The 21,809-nt window shown below is 40.3% G+C and overlaps 1 protein-coding gene across 1 annotated transcript in view; it reads left to right on the forward strand.

Annotated features, from left to right (window-relative positions):
• The window catches only part of LTBP2 (latent transforming growth factor beta binding protein 2), a 3,457,946-nt gene that overhangs the window by 1,191,152 nt on the left and 2,244,985 nt on the right, over positions 1-21,809 (forward strand). The window lies entirely within an intron of this gene.

Here is a 21,809-nt window from a genome sequence, read left to right on the forward strand (position 1 = left end):
TATCCACACCCTCACCAGGGGCAACAATATCCTAGACATAGTCATTACCAACATGAGTGACCGGTGTTCCACACCTGAAGTCAACTCCTCTTTGGTCCCATGCAACCATAAGCTAACCACCCATGATATCCACATCCCGCCCCCACCCCCCATTAAGGAAACCACAGTAAAAGATTTCTCCAAAGCCAACTTCATGCTTCTTAAGACAGAAGTGGTGAACTTCATGACACCCATACAGATGGACAATACAGTTACAACTGCTGAATCCTACACAAATGCACTCTATAAGCACTTACACGAGTGCATGGATCATGCTATCCCAAACAGAACCAAGATGCTATCCTCCAAAAAAAGGAAGCCAATCTGGTTGTCACCTGCCATAAACAAACTGTACAACAGAAGGAAGAAACTGTTGCAAAAGAGAGTAAAATCCCATGAGTGGAGGAGCTTCCTGGTCAGCCTTAGTTAGATGAGATCCCTTATAAGATCCTCCAAAGCTAGCTACGAAAACAAAATCACCACTAATTCTAAGGACAACCACAAAGCATTCTATAGCTATGTCAAGAATCTAAATGGCAACACCCAGATCTTCTCTGAGTTACAGCACAATGGCACGAAAATTATAGAACCAACTGATATTGCCAACATCCTGGCAGATAGGTTCACTGCTAACTTTACCCCCACCCCCCAAAGGGCCCATATCTATACAGGAAGAATGCAGAGTCCCTGTAATCACAAATACGCAGGTAGAAGCTGCACTTTCTAAAGCCAAAAACACAGCATCTATGGGACCGGACAACATCCCAGGCTGCATTTTACATGAACTTCAGAACGAACTGGCTCCCCACTTAAGCACCATGTTCAGTAATAGCCTCGCATCAGGCTTTGTGCTCACTGAATGGTGCACAGCAACAGTTATCCCACTGCACAAAGGGGGAGCCACCACTGATCCCTGGAACTATCGACCTATTAGCCTGATGAGCCTGGTCTGCAAGGCCATGGAACGTATCATCATGGAACTCGTAAACAAAGACATTGATAACCTCCAAACTCCGGATCCCACCCAGTTCTGGTTTGTGAAAGGCAGATCATGCCTCCTGAACCTGATCGACTTCTTTGAGGCAGTCACCAAAGCTGTAGATGAGAGTAAAGTGGTTCACACAGCCTATCTTGACTTCGCCAAGGCTTTTGACACCATCCCCCATTCTGGAATTATAGCTAAACTCACCAAACTAGGTATAAATCCCTACATCACAAGATGGGTTGCCAACTGGCTCACTGACAGAACCCACACTGTAAAAGTTGCAGACTCCAAATCTGACCTCAAAGCAGTGACAAGTGGAGTACCACAGGGTTCCATCCTGGGACCTCTCCTGTTTGGTATCTACTTCTCTGAAGTACAGGCTAACACAGAAGGCCTGTGGCTAAAGAAGTTTGCAGATGACTGCAAACTAGGGGCCATAGTCAAGTCCTCAAATGATGTGAATATCCTACAGAAGGGCCTCGCTGAGACAGATGACTGGTGTCAGAGCCATGGCCTCAGGCTCAATGCCAAAAAGTGCAGTGTCATCCCCTTTGGTAAAAACTCTGTACTCATGAACTACACTTAGGCAGCAATCTACTTAACACCAAATGTGTGATAAGAAACCTTGAGACCCAGGTGGACAGTAGTATCTGCTTTGAAAGTCACATCGTCACAGTAGTCAGGAAGTCCTTCTACATGGCACACCTCATCATAAAAGGGTTCTCATCCAGGAAAAAAGAGGTCATTGTTCCCCTCTGCTCGACACTCATTAGACCCAATTATAGAGTACAACGCCACTTTTGGAATGTACCACACAGCTGGAAAGGCCACAGAAGTACCTCACAAAGAGGATTACTGGCCTCAAGCAAATGCCCTACACTGACCGCCTCAAAAAACTGCAGCTTTACTCCATAGCATATCGTCTACTCCGAGGTGATCTCTGCCTAACATATAAAGCTATGTCAAACCCAGAGCTGTTGGATATGTTGTGGGTCTATATTATATCCTCGAATGCTTAAAAAAGCGAACACTGATTGATCGAACTTATTTTCACGAAACTGCAAAATATCGAAGCAGCAGAAACTCAAATTTTTTCCTAGGGAAAGAATTTGGTTGTTCGTTTCTGTTGCTTTGGTATTTTCACTGTTATGGTGGAAAGTTACCGGTCGGATTCAGGTAAGTGTGCGATTGTGTGGATGTGAGTGTTAGGGTGATTTAGGTGAGTTAGGGTTAGGGCTTGGGTTAGGTGCGTGTGCGACTGAATGGACATGAGGGTTAGGGCGGATTTAAGTGAGTTAGGGTTAGGGAGCAGTGAGGTGAGTGTGTGATAGTGACGGACCTTAGGGTTAGGGTTTGGATTAAGGTAAGTGGGTAGTTACTGGTGTGTGCATAGTTTAGTGTAGGGTTAGGTATCAGATTTTAGGTGTATGTGTGTGGATTTCTGTTTGTTTGGTGTGCTTGTGTTGTGTGTATGTGTTTTGGATCAGCGATTTTTTTCCCTGGGAAAAAAAATCGCTGATCTGACAGTTCGCGATTGTAAGCTTTCACTTAAATTAGGTCAATCAATCAGCGTTCACTTTTTTAAGCGTTCGATGATATAATATAGACCCTATGCTGCACCTAAAAAAATACCTAAATCTTGTCACCACAATAAACAGGACATGCTGGAGGGATAGATTCCTGTCCCAGAGACTTCCTGTACTCTGTAACAGGCTACCCATCAATGTCAAGCAAAGTTCTTCATTAACACTCTTCAAGAAAAATGGGAAATAGGAAATACACCCCGGAGATCACTTCTATGTCTCTGCTCAACAGTGGAACAGAAAAATAACTTTTTTGGGTGGCGTAAGCCAGGGAACCTCCAGGCATCTCATCTTCTCATTTTCTTCAGCCTCCAGGCATCTCAGTCTCTCTGCTGATTTTATTTCCAAACATTTAGCCTCCAGTTCAAGTCTCTTTAACTCCAGATGGATTTTTAATTCCTCTGTGGAAAGGTTGAACTGTCCATTTTCTCAGATTTGTACATTCCCAAGGCCAGTCTGATTGGTCTCTGGATTGCTATTCTGTGATGCGGCTGTGACTAAAGCTGCAATAATTTTTGCTATAGTCAGGTTGACATGCACCAGTCCTTTAGCCTGGTACAACTCAGCCAACTGGCTCCTTGTTAGCTTGCCATACTCCTGTGCTGGCATACTTGCCTGCTCTTCCTGACTAACTAAGCTAACAAAAAAATAAAATAAAATAAAACAATTGTGATATGAAACTCGTTCATTGTGTGGCTGACTGAGACTACAAACACCTGCGGTGACCACTGTTTACAGGCTATAGCAATTCAATATTCACACCACTGCAAGACAGTTAATATGTGATGTGGATATCCCTCCACTGCCCACCAATTAATATGTGATACCCCTGCACTGGCCCAGTAATCAAGGAGCCTCAATCCTCACCACTGGCAACAGTGAGGAATGTGGATACTGGGAGGATGACAAGTATACACAGTGATGTGCAATTTCCCTTAAGAGCACACAGAGATCACAGTCAGTCTGGGGATGGTTTCTCCTTCTTTCTCCACATCCCCAGTAAGACTCTCCACTGGCACAGCTATAGATTTGAGACCTCAGCTGAGTGGCCAAGCTAAGACCTCCAGCACCCTCTGTGTCCAACCAGTGTCCCTGCCCAAGTAGCTGACACATGCACACACTGAGATTAGTTCCAGACATTGAGTCTGCTACTGCACTGAAACTGAGATAGGCACAGCCTTGTAGTTGTTATAGATTCTTCCTTCATATTCTCTGCACAGTCTTTTCCAGATTTGACCTTCTAATCAAGTGATACCATAAGGATTCTTTTTTTTGTAATTTTTTATCAGTTCAACATATTTACAATATATACACATAAAGGAAGAAATTCAATATCACATACTTTAGGAATACATTGAATCATCAGGGTAATCTTATACAATTAACACATTAAGAGCCTTGGTATTTCAACAGCAACATTTCAAGGCTATCCCAACCACTACAAGCAACATTACATAAATTACTCGATTCTTACCCCTTTTGTTAAAACAGGAAACATCTTTCTTAAACCATCACTTACTACATATGCTGTCATACATGTATATAAAAGTAATTAAACTGTTTTAACAAGTTCATGTTTACAAACATTATACTTCAGATATATTGCTATATATCATATCATCTAAACCGTATTACATAATTGATTCAATTTGTGCCCTTTTAAACAGGAAGCATCTTTATTAAACCATCACTTATGACATAGACAATCATATATTTATATAAATGAAAACAAACCATACTGACACACTCCATGTTGCAAACATTAAACATCACTTATAATCTACCCAGTCATTGTCAGTGAAAGATTACATAGCTCATTCAAGTCCTGCTTCTATTAAACCTCATTCCTCTCCCATATGTATTATTCCCACAATCCCCATTTTTTCCTATATAGTTTGCTCCTACACTTTTCTAAAGATCTCACTTCCAATTGCTTTATCGCTGTTACTGTAATCACTACTTTTAATGTAGTTGGATTAGATAGTCTTGGTATGATTTATACAATCTCGTTCTGATCATTTTTTTACAGTTTTCTATAGTATTGCTGTTAAGTTTAACACTATAAGGATTCTAATTGATAAATTAAATAAGGTACTGAGTGCAATCATTTCTGGAGTGGGTGCAATGAATTGACAAGTGTTTATTATGTGGGATACCCTACAATTTGTATTGGAAATGTGAGGTCAGATTGATACCAAATGACAGCTGTAATTGAATGCTAACATTCCTGTCTCAATTAAAATACAGGATTAAATTTGTTATCATTTCTTGAGGTAAGAAACTTTCAGCTGAATAAAAAGAACATTTTAACTAAGTGAATAAATACTGCGGTGGTGGTGCTGCAGTAGCATTGCCGCGTCACAGTAAAACATGTCCTGTTCGATTCTCAGCTAGAGCATCTTCTGTGTGGAGACATGCGTGAATGGGTGTACCTTCGTTGAAGGTTGTGCGCCAGGGCCAGCAACTCGGCACGTAAAAATCTACTGCCAATCATTAGCGGACCGGAGTTCCACTGTGGCGACCCCTAAATGGAAAAAGCCAAAAGACACAACACAACAACAACTAAGTGAATAAATGGATCTCAAAGTACAGACTCCTTCAGATGAATAAACTTATTGTAGGAAATTACTAATGAGGGGATAAAGAAATGAGAACATAGTAAGAAGGTATGGGAAGTGACGCAGGTTCTATTTGGCAGGTACTGGCAAAAAATAAGGTTATCTAACAAGTGAAATTGATAAGAAACCTGTCAGTATGCATACTAAATGCAGTCAGTAGACCAAAATATGTATGTCCATGTTCACAAACTACAGGTAAACATATATATATATATATATATATATATATATATATATATATATGTGCAACTAATTGTTCACGGAGACTTTCATACATGCCATCGTAATAAAATTGTAAAAAAAAAATCAGAAGCACCTTTATAATGATTCCCCACATTGTAACTTGCTTAGCTTATGTCTAAGACTAAACTTGATAACATAAAATCATTTTTTCCAGTGGATTACCATGTTCTCCTCATTTGCAGAACTTTATCTGCCAACCTCCCACATTCATCTGAGAAAACACACTGTTTGGCAGACATAAATAACGCATTCACAAGGTTGTGCACTCTTGCCAGTTAGTAAAACAACATGTTCTTATATCTAAGGCCTAGTGAAATATTACCTCATATTCATTTTTTATTTATTTTATTTATTGACATTTGTTAAATGGGTTGGTCCAACTGGGCCAGTAGCCCATTTTCAGTGGAGACCTGAGTAGAAAAGCTCCAGATTACAAAGAAGTTAATAATTAAAAAATCAGATTCACACTCAGGAACAATTTACATTTTCTGTGGAAACCAAAGTGGAAGATCTCCAAGATTACAAAATAGTCTCATATTAAAAAAATACAATTTGCATTCAAGAAACATTACAGTATGTATGTTAGTACAAACTTCAGGGATGTGCAAAAGGTAGAGGACACATACAGAGATGCACACCACAATAAAGGCAACATTTTTGGTAGACATGAGGACAAAGAGGTAATATCATCTAAGCTGTTAATGGAAAAACAAAATATTCCAAGCTACTGTAATCAGTGGATAAAGTGTTAAAATCCTTGATTCGTGGCATAGAGAGTTGGTGCCCTGGCTATATTCCGTTGTGATTACTTGCTTAGATGTTTGAAGAGCCAGTTAGGGAATGATGGGAAAGCGCAACATTTGTTGGTTGGCCTATTCCAGGAAGTGTGGTGGATTTAGGGAATGATGGGAAAGAGCAGCAATTGTTGATTGGTCCCTTCCAGGAAGTGTGGTTGATTTAGGGAATGATGGGAAACAGTAGCAATTGTTGATTGGTCCATTCCAGGAAGTATGGTGTTTTTTTGCTAAAAATCTGATACTCTCCCAGTGAAGATGGTGGTGCTGTAATTATACAGCAGATTGCTACTGAATTCAGCATGGGGAGAGGCTAAACAAACTGATGCGACATGCAATGATGTTTGTAGTGTCATTAGATCTGCCCAATTAGGGTATAACGAAAAAAAAATGTCAGGCATACAGCATATGTAAAAAAATTTAATGAACGATCTGGTACCTCGGCGCCTAGCTTTCAAGGATCACAGCTCAATAGATTTCAAGCATCAACTTTATATATATTTTAAAATTCAATCAATTAATTAATTGATGCAATCTCATTTCTCTAAAAAAAAAAATTTTTTTAACTTTTCTCAAAAACAGAATATATATATATATTCAGATGTTTTTAACAGACTTTTCATCATTTCAAATTCAAACAAACAAAATCAAAAAAAAAAAAAAAAAAAAAGAAAATAATATTATATTAATATATAAATAATAAAATAAATAAATAAAATATATAAATATAAATATATATATAATAAATATAAATATTAATATAAATATATTAAATATTATAATAATATATATATTCTGCCAAAGGCTAATTCAACCCAAAGTGTTGAATTTAATAATCATTCTAGTCTCCAGTTCCAAAAGTTTGCCTACAACATCATCTCCTCTGGAAATTTCCCTTAGTAGTGATGGACCCAGCTTCAAAGAATTTTACCTGGGACACTAAGTTAGCCCACTTTGCTGACTGTGTGGGTGTTGTAGCAGGATAATAATTCTTACATAATGACAAGTATAAAACTAGATGGTCTGCTGAAAGGCACACAAGCAAGAAAAAAGAGAAGATCTCAACAGATGCCAGTAATATAGTACTACTGAATATTTATTAATAGTACTACTGAATATTTATTAATAGTACTACTGAATATTTATTAATAGTACTACTGAATATTTATTAATAGTACTACTGAATATTTATTAATAGTACTACTGAATATTTATCTGTCAGGTTGCAAGGCAAACACAGAAAGATAAATAAAATAGTCATTAGACATAATTTATAAGGGATGCCAATAGCAGTCTGCTCATCAGTCCACAGGAGATCCAAGGCCGATGGAAGGGGTACATCTAGCAGCTTATGAATGAACAAAACCCCATAGAAGTTGAACTGCCCCAGACACAGCCTACAAAGAAAGGAGAGGAGGAACCCACCACAGAAAAAGTAAGAACAGCACTAATGAAAATGAAATAAGGGAATTCAGCAGACACCAATGAGGTGAAAACAGATATGATGAAGATGGTCATAGGTTTACAGGTTCATAGCATGATACTAGGCATTGGCCCGGACGCCCTTATAAGCCTAGTCAAGAATTTCGCCCATGTTCCCTCAAAGGCAGCCCCTGTTTCCCTTGTCCAGCAGGGACACAGGTGGGATCCCAGGGGTATATTTTCTGTTTCCCATCCAGTCATCCAGGTTCCTGTTAAAGAGGGCTAGAGAGGTACTCAGCTTGACATGGAGAGGGAATCTATTCCACAGATAGAGGAGTTTTTGGGACACAAATCTATCCCACCAACATGTTCTGTTTATGTAACAGACTAGGTTAAGGCCTTGTGTGCTGGTTGCATGAGTGGAGTTTGTCTTATGGATATGCAGCAACTCCATCAAGGCTGGGTCTGAAATGGCCTTGTATGCCAGACACAGGTCACCTCTGAGCAGTCTGTATGAGACTGAGTAGAGGAACAGGGCTTTTAGCCTACCTATATAGGATAGATGTTTGAGACCCTGAATTTTCCTGGACAGGAACCTCTGTGGTCTCTCCAACTGCTGCATGTGCTTGGCAAGGTACATGCTGAAGAAGCATTGTACTCGATAATGGGTCTGATAAGGGAGGAGTACAGGGATGTTATGACCTCCGTGTTCCTGGATGAAATACCTTTATTTATGAGGTGGGCCATGTAGAAAGCCTTTCATACAATGGAGGCAATGTGGTGGTCAAAAGTTAGGTTGCTATCAACCTGGGTGCCCAAGTCCCTCACGAGTGACTGCATGCTTAGTACATTAATGTGATAATTAGTGGAGATGACATTTTCCCAAAAGGGGATAATGATGCATTTATTGGCATTTAGTTTGAGGCCATGCTTCTGGCACCAGTCATTAGTTTGGGTAAGGCTCTCTTGGAGGATGTTCACATCACTAGGGGAATTTAAGACAGCACCCAGCTTGCAGTCATCTACAAACTTGGCCAGCCACAGACCACTGGTTTTGGCTTGCACCTCAGAAAAGTATATCCCAAACAGTAGAGGCCCCCAGACCGATGCTTGGGGTACACTGCTCATTACAGGTCTACTACTAGAGGTGGCTTCCCCTACTTTGACTGAGTGGGTTCTATCAGTGAGTCAGTTAGCTACCCATCTGGTAACATACGGGTTGATGCTTAGCTGTGAGAGTTTATCTATTATGCCCAAATGGGGAATAGTGTCAAAGGCTTTGACTAGGTCAAGGTAGGCAGTGTGCACTGTCTTTTCCTCATCCATGGCTTTGGTGACTGTTTCAAAGAAGTCAGTCAAGTTTAACAGGCATGATCTTCCTTTGACAAAACCAAACTGTGTGTGGCCAAGCATTTGGAGGTCGCCAATGTTCTTGTTTATAAGGTCCATGATAATACATTCCATGGCCTTGCAGATCAGACTATTTAGGCTGATGGGCCTATAATTGCTAGGGTCAGTTGACACTCCACCTTTGTGTAGAGGTATGACAGTGGCTGTCCTCCATTCAGCGGGGATGAAGCCGGTGCTCAGGCTTTGGTTGAATAGGGTGTCTAATGGAGCTGAGAGCTCATGCTTGAGTTCATGTAGGACACAGCCAAGGATGTTATTGGGTCCCATGGAGGCTGTACTTTTTGCCTTTGCGAGGGCATTAAAGACCTGCTCATTGGTGATGAGTTGAACTGCCCCAGACACAGCCTACAATGAAAGGGGGAGGAGGAGCCCACCACAGAAAAAGTGAGAGTAGCACTAACAAAAATAAAATAAGGGAATTCAGCAGGTTCTGATGAGGTCACAGTAGATATAATGAAGATGCTAGGTGAGATCTGCGGGAGAAATGGCTCCTGAGAGTACTCAGAGCAATATGGAGAGAAAGACAAATCACAGATGACTGGACAGAGCAAAGAAGACATTGAAAGCTGTGATCAGGACAGGAATGTCAGACTCCTATCACAATACATATGCAGTACTGGAGAAGGCAACTGATAAATGAATATGCAAATTAGCAGAAAGTAATAATGAAAATTAGCAGTTTGGATTCAGACCAGGATGCAGCACAAGTGACCCGATAATGGAGAAGAAGCTGGAGAAGAGGAAAGAGTCCAGGGTTGTCCATAGACTTTAAGGAAGCATAGCCCAACATCCCAAGAAAGCTGACTTGGTCAGTCCTGTGACGGCTCTAAGTCCCAGAAGTATTGGTAGAATTACTGAAGGCTGTGTACAAGGACCCAATGACTCAAGTACCAACTGTGTTCAAACAGACGGTTTCTGCTGCTCTCCTATCTAGGACACAATAGAAGAGTCTTCATGGCTTCTGTTTAAGCAGCTTTATTTTATACAAACACATCGCTATAGAAGTTTACTGACTAATGTAAGTAACTTATATATAAAATAACAACTGCGATCATGCATGCTCTCTCTCTGGCTGCTACTTTCAAATAGCACTAGGGTTTGCACGTGTCTGGAATTTATAAGTGCATGTACAGCCACGCATGCAAGACATAGCACACACATGTTACACTCTGATCTGCATCCTTCCTCTTTGAGAAATAGATCTTACAATTGCTATGAGACTATTTGACATGCATAAATTATAGGTTATCCTTAGATGTTCTTCGTGTTTCACTGTTGCAGTCATCACATTTGGGTTATCTGCTTGCAGATAGACCACAGTCAGCCTGATTATCAAAGTCTTGGGTCCTGCGTCGGTTGCTGTCTCATCTTCCATGACGTCAGGTAGTCAGGGGTATAAAGCATGCAGCCGATGCCATTACATCAGTCTTTCTTGCCGTGTGGTGCCCGAAGCAGAAGCAGTTCGCAAGTGCCGGTCGGCTGACTCCTGAAATTTTTGTTTTTGAGTTTCAGATCCAAAGTCTTCAACTAAGCTAAGTACCCCGTTGGGGAACATTTTTCTTGCTCTAAACTGATGTCAGTAAAAGTTAACAATTGTATTTCTTGTGGAAAGCAAATACCTCATAAAGATTTTCATTTGTACTGCATTCCTTGCCTAGGCCCAGACCACGACATACCTCACTGTCGGTTTTGTGCCTTATTCAAATCTCGTATTATTCATCGTCGGTTCATTTTCGCATCTAAATATTTTGGTACTCATTTCAATTATCCAGAAATGGCTTTGGTAAGCAACCTGACTACTGACTTTCCGAAAAAACGCAAAGATAAAGACAGAGACAGACCGCATAGGTCGAAAGCTGCCAGTGACGCTTCTCCTAAGCTAGTCACCAGTTCACCGGTACTCAGTGAGGTGCTTTCACAGACCCTGATACCCGCTACTTCAGATTTGCAGGCCTCTACTGAGACCCATTCGAAGTCCGGTATGCCATGAGATGCTTCTTCAACTGTGGAACCTGTGGATGTCTCTACCTTGGATGGGTCTGGAGCCGCTGTGCAGGCACCGGCGTATGAAGGTGTATTCAGACCTACTGACTTGCATATTAAACCAATGCCATCTTCTTCTTCAAGGCCTAAATCTCGATCCATGCCCAGAAAACCGACGCCCAGACCACCTTGTCAGGCCCCATGCCTAAAATACAAATGATAAGAATGGCTGAAGACCTTATTACTCTAATCAGGGGAAGCCACACTTCCCCCTCTAAGAGACCTAGAACTGATTTTCCTTCTGATTCTTCTGAACAGGACTCTGAACTTTCTGTTTCCTCTGATGACCAGGATTTACCCTTATCTACCTATGAGGATTCTGATGCAGAGGACGCCATTCCCTCTGCTTCCCCTCCAGAGGATTTCTCTTTTGGTGAAACCTTGCATTCTCTTAGGGAGTATTTCCGATGGGAAAGCCAGGATTACTCTGACTCCATAAAGAGGCTTAGTGAATTCTTACTCCTGCCTCAATACAGGCCTTTAGCTATCCCTCCTGTACTGGACATTGTAGATGATGCCTTCTCAGAATCTAGCCTAGCCCCTGACACCTTACCTCCTGCTCCCAGAAAACCTGACAGGTATTACAGAGTACCTGACTCTCACAGGTTCCTATTTAAAAATCCTACTGCGGATCCTGAGACCATTTCACAGGGACCCAAGGGCAATAAGGCCACTACTGCCAAAAATCCTACCCCCTCTGATAGAGACTCCAGGGTGCTGGATAAATGGGGTAAGAAGGTATACACTTCTGCAAAATTAGCCATTAGGGTTTTAAACTGCCAGTTTCATATGTTGAATTATCAGCAACATATTATTGGATTGCTTAAACAGAAAATGATGTTGATTCCTGACTGTGCTGAAAGTAAAGAATTACAGGATTTAATGCATTCTGCTGAACAAGTGGGAAAACATACTTTGCAATGTAGTTTTGATTCATTAGAGGCATCTTTCAGGGCTGTTGTCACTGGGTCTGTACTTAGAAGGCATGCCCCCATAGTGCCTTTTTTAGGCAAGGCTCAAAAGACAAACCCACCACTGTAAATAGCACAAGTAACTAAAAACTGAGGGTAATGCTACTCGATGCCAGAAGTCTAAACCTCAAAATGCACGTGCTCAAGGCACTCCTCAGTATGGAGAAAATCGATATATGTGCAGTAACAGAAACCTGGTTTAAGGCTCCAGAGAGCATCCCAGCACTACCAGGCTACAACTCATACCATACATTTCAGCCAGAGAACCCAGATCGAAATACAAAAGGCGGGGATGTATCCATATTCATCAAGGATACTCACACCTCCAGGTTAGTAGCACAGCACAATGCTTCAGAGTTCATCCATGTACAACTAACAATGGACAAAACTGCTATTCAAATTATAGCTTGCTACTGATCACCCACCATGTCCCAGGACCCCCACTCTGCATTCCTGGAAACACTAGGAAACATAAAGGTCCTACCAAAAACCCTGATATTGGGTGATTTCAATTACCCAAACATTAACTGGGAGAACTACGCAAGTAAAAACTCCCTTGCCCAACATTTCTTAGAATTTATAAACTCAAGCACCCTGGATCAACTGGTCAACACTCCCACCATAGGTGAAAACATATTGGACCTGGTCATCACCAACATGGGCGACCAGTGTTCCACACCGGAGGTCAATCCCTCACTGGTTAGATCTGACCATAAACTAATCACTCTGGATATCCACATTTCATCACCACCCCTGGTCAAAGAAACCACAGTGAAAAACTTTTCAATAGCAAACTTCACGTTACTTAAGACCGAGGAGGGAAGTTTCAAAGTCCCCATGCTAAAGGATAACACTGTCCAAGCTGCAAAATCCTTTACTAATGCACTCTACGGGCACCTACAAGAATGCATGGATCGTGCTCTCCCAAACAAAACCAAGACTCACTCCTCCAAGAAAAGGAAACCAGTCTGGTGGACCCCTGCCATAAACAAGCTATACAATAGAAGGAGGAGACTAGTACAGAAAAGAGTAAAATCCCAAGAAGGGAAGACATCCCTGATCAGTATCAGCAAGAAACTACATTCCCTCATAAAATCATCCAAGGCTAGCTTCAAAAGAAAAATTGCCAAGGACTTCAAATATAACCACAAGGCATTCTTTAGCTATGTCAAGAATCTAAGTGGCAATTCTCAGATCTGCTCGGAATTAGTGCAGAATGGCACAGCATACACTGAACCGACTGATATAATCAACATCCTGGCAGACAGATTCAGTACAAACGTCACCCCCCTCTCACCCCCAAAAGGGCCCATAACTATACCAGAAGAATGTAGTGGCCCTGAAATCACAGACACTCAGGTTAAAAAAGCCCTCTCTAAAGCCAAAAACACAGCATCAATGGGACTGGATGGTGTCCCAGGCTGCGTCCTACATGAGCTCAAAGATGAACTAACCCCTCACCTAAACACACTGTTTAAACTCAGCCTCTCCACAGGCTACATGCCCACAGAGTGGCGCACAGCAATGGTTATTCTGCTCCACAAAGTGTGGAGCCACAATGGACCCTGGGAACTATCGTCCTATAAGCCTGATTAGCTTTGTCTGCAAAGCTATGGAGTGCATCATCATGGATTTCATTAACAAAGACATTGGGAACCTCCAAACACTGGACCCTACCCAGTTCGGCTTTGTAAAGGGCAGATCATGCCTCCTAAACCTGGTGGACTTCTTTGAGTCAGTTACCAAGGCTATAGACAAGGGAAAGGTGGCCCACACAGCCTACCTAGATCTTGCAAAGGCCTATGACACCATTCCCCACTCAGGTATTATAGACAAGCTCACCAGCCTGAACATAAACCCCTACGTCATGAGATGGGTTGCCAACTGGCTCACGGACAGAACCCACATGGTAAGAGTTGTGGGAGCTAGGTCTGACTCTAAACCGGTTACAAGTGGCATTGCCCAGGGCTCAGTCCTAGGACCCCTCCTGTTCAGCATATACTTCTCAGAAGTACAGGCAAGCACAGGAGGACTATGGCTGACAATGTTCACAGACAACTGCAAACTAGGCGCTATAATTGACTCTCTGGCTAACACAGACATCCTCCAAAAGGGTCTCACTGAGACAGATACCTGGTGTTAAAACCATGGCCTCAAGCTAAATGCCAAAATGTGCATAGTCATCCCCTTTGGAAAGAACAAAGTACCCACAAACTACCACATAGGTGGTAGCCCCCTAAATATGGAAGATGTTATAAGGGATCTTGGGACCCAAGTAGATAGTAACCTCTCCTTTGATAATCACATTGCCGAAGTGGTTAGAAAATCCTTCTATGTGGCCCACCTAATCATAAAAGGGTTTGCATCCAGATTGAAAAAGGTCATTGGGCTCCTCTATGCATCACTCATCAGATCCATCATAGAGTACAATGCCCCATTTGGGATGTACCTTACAAGACACCTTGCAACAACTGGAAAGACCACAGAAGTACCTTACCAAGAGGATCACTGGCCTCAAGCAGATGTCCTATGCAGCTCAACGGAAGAAACCCTTGGCCCCCTGTTGTTCGGCATCTACTTCTCAGAAGTACAGGCTAACATAGGAGGACTATGGCTGACAAAGTTTGCAGATGACTGCAAACTGGGAGCCATAGTGGAAAGTACATCGGACACAGATATCCTTCAGAAGGGTCTCACGGAAACTGATAGCTGGTGCCAGAGCCGTGGCCTGAAGTTAAATGCCAAAAAATGTATAGTCATACCCTTCGGGAAAAACAAGGTAACCCCAAGCTACCATATAGGTGGCAATCCACTAAGCACAGAAGAGGTTATCAGGGACCTGGGGACCCAGGTTGACAGTGGCCTTTCTTTTGACACTCACATTGCTAAAGTGGTTAGAAAAACCTTCTACATTGCCCACCTGATCATGAAGGGATTCACATCCAGATCAAGTGAGGTTATTGTTCCCCTGTACTCTTCACTTATCAGACCAATGATCGAGTACAATGCCCCATTTGGGATGTATCTCACCCGACACCTGCAGCAATTGGAGCAACCCCAAAACTTCCTCATCAAAAGGATAAAGGGACTCCAAAATCTGTCATATGCTGCCAGACTGAAGAAACTCCAGCTCTATTCAGTCGCATACCGTCTGCTCAGAGGTGACCTGTGCCTGACATACAAGGCCATGTCCAACCCGGAATTAATGGGCATGCTCCACCTCAAAAAATCCAAATCTACCAGATCCACTAGAGCAAGTGACTTAAACCTTAGCACAGATATAAATAGGACATGCTGGAGGGATAGATTTGTCACCCAGAGACTCCCTATGTTGTGGAATAAAATCCCGGTCCATGTGAGGCAGAGCACCTCGCTGGCTCTGTTCAAGAGAAATCTTGACCGGTGGATGGGAGATCGTAGGTTTACCCCGGGAATCATCTCTGTGTCACTGCTGGACAGAGGCACAACAAACTAATGGGCACAGTATTTTTTAACATAAGGGGTGGCGTAAGCCACAAAAACTCTGGGCTAGGCTTATAAATCACCAAAAGCCAGCAAGATAGTATCACCATTTATTAAGAGGCAAAAAAAGCGGACAAAAATGTCCAAATTCAAAAACTCATACTAGTTTCGGCACCAGCCTTCATCAGTGAGTGAAAAAAATCAAAAAATCCATGGTCAACGTCAGTTTAAATATTGTGATAAACCAATGAAAAGAAAGACATTTGCATATGGCTTCCAAGTTGGATTTAAAGCAATATGACACAATTAGTTAGAATATATGTCCCCATACAATACAGATGCTCATAAGCTATAGTTCTAATAATGAACTACAATAACTTGAAACAAATTATGACATATTATTTATACACATAATTATAATATAGTCTTATATTGCATAAGGAAAAACATGTATAAAGTGTCATATAGTGTACAACTGTGTCAAAAATGTAAGGTGGATTATAAATGGTCATTGAGACCTGGAGGAAAAAGGGCTCCTAAGTGTGTGATCCAGTATCTTTCTTTGTGGCTTAGGATACCTTGCCATCCTGTCTGGTTTTGCCTATTTCCTGTAATTTTGTCTATGATAGTGAACATAAACTGAGCACTGGGATGTTTGACTGTATGTAGGTATAATGCATTTGATGCCTTATGATTACGTATGTCACTACGATGTTCCCCAATTCTAATACGTAGTGAACGTGAAGTCTTGCCAACATAAAATGATTTACATTGACATGTAGCCAGATATATAACCCAGCTGGTGGAACAATTACCAAAGACCTTAATATCATACACTTTGCTGGTATTGGAGCTCGTAAATTGTTTGAGCTGATTGACATGAGCACAAGATACACAATGTCCACATCTGAATGTTCCCAGTAATTCGTCCCCCATTATAGTAAGTTGTTTATATTTAGCTGCCCCACTTTCTTTGTGTTTATAATGGGAAAACAGGATACCTAATGTTTTGCCACGTCTAAATGAGAATGAGCATTGGTTGTCTAAAATCCCCCTCAAAAAGTCATTCGCTAATAAGATGTTCCAATTTTGGTTCACCGCTTGCCTGACAGTCTGATGATTTTTGCCAAGTGTAGTGATTAATCTAACTTTAGAGCTATTGGTGTTTTTACTTTTATCCCTGTATTCCAACAATGTCTTCCTTTCTTGATTGTCAGAATAAGTCTTGGCTAGTTCAATATCAGAAATGCAATAGCCCCGGTCCAGAAATCTGGTTAGTAAATCTGCTTTGGCTGTAGAATAGTCCTGTGAACATGAATTAATTCTCCGGATTCTCAGATATTGAGATTTAGGGATGTTCCGGATGGTGTGGCGTGGATGCATACTATGAGCATGTAACAAGGTGTTGAACTGGGGATATTTCCGATAAATTTTTGTATTAAGTGTGTTATCACTGTTACGATATACTGTAACATCCAAAAAGGTTATAATTTCTCTATGAAATGTGATAGAGAATTCAATCCCCAAATGTTGTTATTTAAATGTTCCAGAAACTCCTGAAGATAATTCGCATCCATACACACCATCCAACAATCATCTAAATATCTTCTCCATATGTCTATTTCCACAAGATATAAATTGTGTAAAGGGTTGTAAATCAGGCATTCCTCAAGGTAGGCCATAAAAAGATCTGCATAGATGGGGGCAAAGAAGCCCCCATCGCCTTTGTAGTTGCCAATAGCAATCACCCTGGAAATAGAACACATTTTTATTCAGAACATGTTCGGTTAGACAAATAAGCAAAGTATTGAAACCCGGAGAATATAGTTCTGATTTAGCAAGCCAATATTCAACAGCTTGGAGCCCAGCCCAATGCGGAATACTGGTATAGAGGGATTTTACATCCAGTGTGCACATTATCCAATGAGGTTCTAGTTGACAATCCTCAATGATTTGCAAAAATTGCGTGGTATCCTGAATTCTTGCTCTGACCAGGGACAATAATGGTTTTAGAAATTGGGTGAGAAAAGCAGACAATGGTTCTGTAAGAGAACCATGGCCGGAAACTATAGGCCTGCCTGGTGGATGTGTGAGAGATTTGTGTATTTTAGGTAATAGGTACAGAATTTGTCTAGCCGGTTCCTTCACCTGTAAATGTTGGACCGTTTTCTTCGTGAGTATACCCTCTTCTAATGCAGATTGTAAAAACAGATCTATCTCTTTTTTAAATTTCATTGTTGGATCAATATCCATTTTCATATAGCATTGTCTGTCAGATAATTGTCGTAAACCCTCATTTATATAAAAGTCCATGTTTAAGATCACCACTGCTATAGCTTATGAGCATCTGTATTGTATGGGGACATATATTCTAACTAATTGTGTCATATTGCTTTAAATCCAACTTGGAAGCCATATGCAAATGTCTTTCTTTTCATTGGTTTATCACAATATTTAAACTGACGTTGACCATGGATTTTTTGATTTTTTTCACTCACTGATGAAGGCTGGTGCCGAAACTAGTATGAGTTTTTGAATTTGGACATTTTTGTCCGCTCTTTTTGCCTCTTAATAAATGGTGATACTATCTTGCTGGCTTTTGGTGTTTTATACAAGTTTGGTTGGCCGGGCAGCCGTACGTGCGAGGGTTGGTGTTTGGATTAGTTGGTTTTCTTCGCTGTTGGCATATGGTTTCACCGTTGGTGGGAGAGGACTCCTTCCTTGAGGCTACTATTTAACTTTATTTTCAACGTCAATTTGGATTAAAGGGTCCAGGTTTCTTTTGAAACCATCGTCTATTTTCTATCACTTTGGATAACCAATTTGGGACACTTCTGAGTTACTGCACTTACATCAGGTTTGGATTATATTTGGCGTTTGGAGGTATTGAACGGCTCCAAAAGGTACTGTCAAGTTTTATGGTTATCAATATCCTGTTTACTGATGGAGACGAGCCGACCAGTATAACTTTTGTTTTATGCCCAGGTTAGTGTGCTTATTTGCATTCGGCCTTTGCGGCAGAGGATATCGGGCTTCGATTCAAGGCTCCGCCATCTTTAAATCTTATTTTGGCTTTATTTTCAGCCGCTTGTCTTATGTCCAATACTATTTTGTGGATACATCGACACTTAGACAAGCCGAAAAGGAATCGCAGTGCAAAGATTCCGTTCTGGGTCTGACTTTGTAAAACTTTTTTGCTTTTGTTATATTTGGTCTACAGGTTTTGAACTGGTACTTTGCAAATATTCAATTATACTTTTTGGGCAGGACTTCAGTTTTGGGGCTTGACATCAAGACTGTTTTTCTCATTTTCTAAAGTGTCGGGACTTGTAAACAACAGAACATACTATAAGCAATCGCGGCTTATGTGGAACTTTATGTATTGACTATTTTGGACTCAATATACATGGTTCGCTTTTTTTTGATAACCTGATATAGATAATGTTTATGCACTACTGTTAAAAATTGTATTCTACTAAGCGATTATTGTTATCGGCCACTTTCAAAGGTCATTACTTAGTAAACTATATTTAAATAATGTTTTGTATGCTTTCAACTGAATGTTGGAGCTACACCGCATGGTGGCATGATTATTGTACTTATTGAACATCTAACCTGTCCAATCTGGTCGTGTAAAGGATTTAGTTCTTTATATTCTTGGGTCGTTAATATGTTTAGTCTGAACAAATACTTTTTGTAGTTATTTAGAAATTCAACTATCTGGGGGTTGGTATTGGATTTGGTTATTTAAGAGCGACATTGCCTTTTGGTATATATATACTTATATTCACTGTTTGGGATTTGGATATTTTGGTATGAGTGGGCTTATTATCTGGAGTTTGATCACATTACATGGACCTCATACTCTTTAACTACTCTGATACCATTTCTGGTTGATATTGCAAATATTCTTATATCAAAAAATTTTGCTTGGAACTATATTAGTACCAATTTCCCACTTCAGTGATTTCATGTTTTTATATTTACCTTAAGGACTAATTTTGGTCCTGTATATAACATTAATACTTTACAATCGTGCTGGTGGTTGTACTATTTTTTAAACATTTTTTGTTCTATATTGCAGTACATTGTCAGCAATTCTGCACAGTAATAGTGGTCTTGCTTGTGCATACATGTGGGTTTCTTATCATGTATATTTTGTCTTGAGCAGCATGCATTGTGCTGGTTCATAAAGTTTAGTGCATATAAAGGTGTAGGACAGGTTTTGGCTAGCGGTTATAACCATGTTATGAGGACTTAACATTTTTTTCAAAAAGTTAGTTCATTATTTTGAAATGTTTCTGGATAACAACATATTTCATTTTTGTGTGTATTACAGTCAAGCAAGTTTTTCTACGGGAATGCATTAGAACTTTTGGTGTACACAGGTTGAGTCCAATTGATGTCTTGTTCATGGTATTGTTCGCATATTATATCCATATAGTCTATGTTATGGGTTTGAACCCATCTTTTTGATACCAAGCTAATTACACATGGTTTTAGAGTGCGGAGATTCTAACAAGATTTGTTAGTGACTAACTCCATACATATTTTGATCTTCCATCATGGTTCATAGGACTATATTGGACCTATGTCCTGAGTGTAACTTCTAAATATATCTAAAAATTGACAATATTATATTGGTGTTATTCTTTGACAGATATCCTATTGGTTGGATATTATTAACCTATTTGTCCCTGGATGATTCCTCATTTATATATACTGAGGGTCACATTGATTTGAAACTGACCTTGGTGGCATCTAAACATCCAAGTCTTTTTTGATATTTTTTCTGGGTAGTTCTGGCCCTGTCCCTGCCTATCCTTTCTCATAATTTTTACTATTTTTTGTAATATTGGATTTTTTGTTTGCTCCTTGGACATTTGTCAGATAGTATGGATCTAGATAAGATCTTGGAGGGGCTGTGTGCTGATAGGGAAGACTTGGCTATTTTTGGTGTTAACCAAGCCCCAAGCAGCAACCCCACTCAACCTGTTACAAATCCCACAGACAATTGTGAGTTCTGTTTTCGGGATTTGGAAAAAGGTTTGAAAGGATTAAGAGCCAACATTTGGCATCTTCGGCTATTTAAAGCCTATTTACACAAAAATATTGCACCTAGAGGACTACGTATAAAATTACACCCACTTGTAAGCATATCTGAAGAGAGGCTTAATGAAGAATGGGATGTAGCACTTAGAGAAGGATCCATGGCTTTTGTAAAGATCCTAGCTTCATATTATGAAAGAACAATAGACATATGTCTTTCAGAAGTTAAGAATCTAGCAAATACATGTAAAAAACATGAATCGAGTCCCAAATATTTTGAGCATCTAGACAGGTTGTCCAAGGAGTTAACATCCTATGATAAAATCATCAGAGACAGAAAAATAAAGAAATTTAACAGAGATAGTAATGATTATGAAAGGGGACACCCATTTCAAGTACAACGATCTGTGAGGTTTCAAGATAATGTCCCTACCATGGGCAGGGGCAGGACTAGAAAAAGGCCCAGATCTATATTAAAGAATAGGGATCATTTTCAAACAAGTACCTCAGGGGAGGAGTCATCTAACACCGATGGTGAATATGCCAACACTGTCAATTCTCCACTCAAGAAGAAAACCAACACTCATTACCCTTTAGACATGGTAGGAAATCCAGAGGGGGGAGGAAACATAGAAACAAATATATCTACAGATTCAATGACGGGACTCATTCAGGCACTACTCAAGTAGACACACAAGTTTTTGAAAATGTGTTGAATCTATCGAATCATGTATTAACATCAGAACAAAAACAAGTTCTCAATAAAGGGTTAAACTTTGTTCCTAGCTTTTTTTGTGATGAATACCAAACCTCATTAGATGTCATTGATTTTTGTCGTAGACTCAACCTTAAACTGTTTTTTTCAGAACAGGATAGTTCTAATGCTCAAAGATCAACTGATTTCACCTTCCACAAATCATCATTTCAGCCACCTATGAATAAGAATGTAGCGATATTTCAACAAGCGGTGTTAAAGGATTTACATTTTCCTCTTTTTGAAGTTGCTACTGGTAGGGATAACATCACTTCCACCGAAAGAGTGGCTTTGTCAGAACTTAGAAACAACCAAAATATAGCAATACTTCAAGCTGACAAGGGGGGTGCAGTGGTGATCTTAAACATGGACTTTTATATAAATGAGGGTTTACGACAATTATCTGACAGACAATGCTATATGAAAATGGATATTG

Source organism: Protopterus annectens, chromosome 6.part0 (assembly GCF_019279795.1).
Source record: "Protopterus annectens isolate FY-2018-M chromosome 6.part0, PAN1.0, whole genome shotgun sequence".
Lineage (NCBI taxonomy): Eukaryota > Metazoa > Chordata > Ceratodontiformes > Protopteridae > Protopterus > Protopterus annectens.